The sequence below is a fragment of the Nematolebias whitei genome, chromosome 8 (genome assembly GCF_014905685.2).
Source record: "Nematolebias whitei isolate Nwh7 chromosome 8, NemWhi1, whole genome shotgun sequence".
Lineage (NCBI taxonomy): Eukaryota > Metazoa > Chordata > Actinopteri > Cyprinodontiformes > Rivulidae > Nematolebias > Nematolebias whitei.
In genome coordinates this window covers 3276721-3277213 of record NC_056505.1, presented here as the reverse complement: position 1 = coordinate 3277213, position 493 = coordinate 3276721, and positions in this window count along the sequence as shown.

The window sequence follows — 493 nt, the reverse complement described above, 5'->3', positions numbered from 1 at the left end:
AGACAACCGTGTGTGCGGGGGTGGGGGTGGGGGTGGTGGCAGACTGACACTCCTCTCTGACAGGTCTGAACCAGCCGGAGAATGTGAAGGATGTCGGCTGCAGGAACTGATCTCAGGTCAGAACTGTGTGTGAGATACAAACTTCTGGTTCTGTGGGTTTTAAACGTGAAAACTGAGTTCCCCTGATTTTACTGAATAATCTGTGATTTAATGGAGTCAGATCAGAATTCTTGTACGATGGTTCAGAAGACCAGAGGCTGCATCATCAACGTGTTGAACAGAATCGAACCGGAGGTTCGAACGTTTCTCCTCAGAGTTCTGGACTAAAATCATCTCGTGTTGACGAACGCGTTGTTTTGGTCAAAAGGAGCGTGTGCGAGCCCTCACACTCAGAGTGTGTGCTGGGAGTGACTCTCAGCTACTACCACACACCTGTGACCCTGCCGTCACACTCAGAGTGTGTGCTGGGAGTGACTCTCAGCTACTACCACAC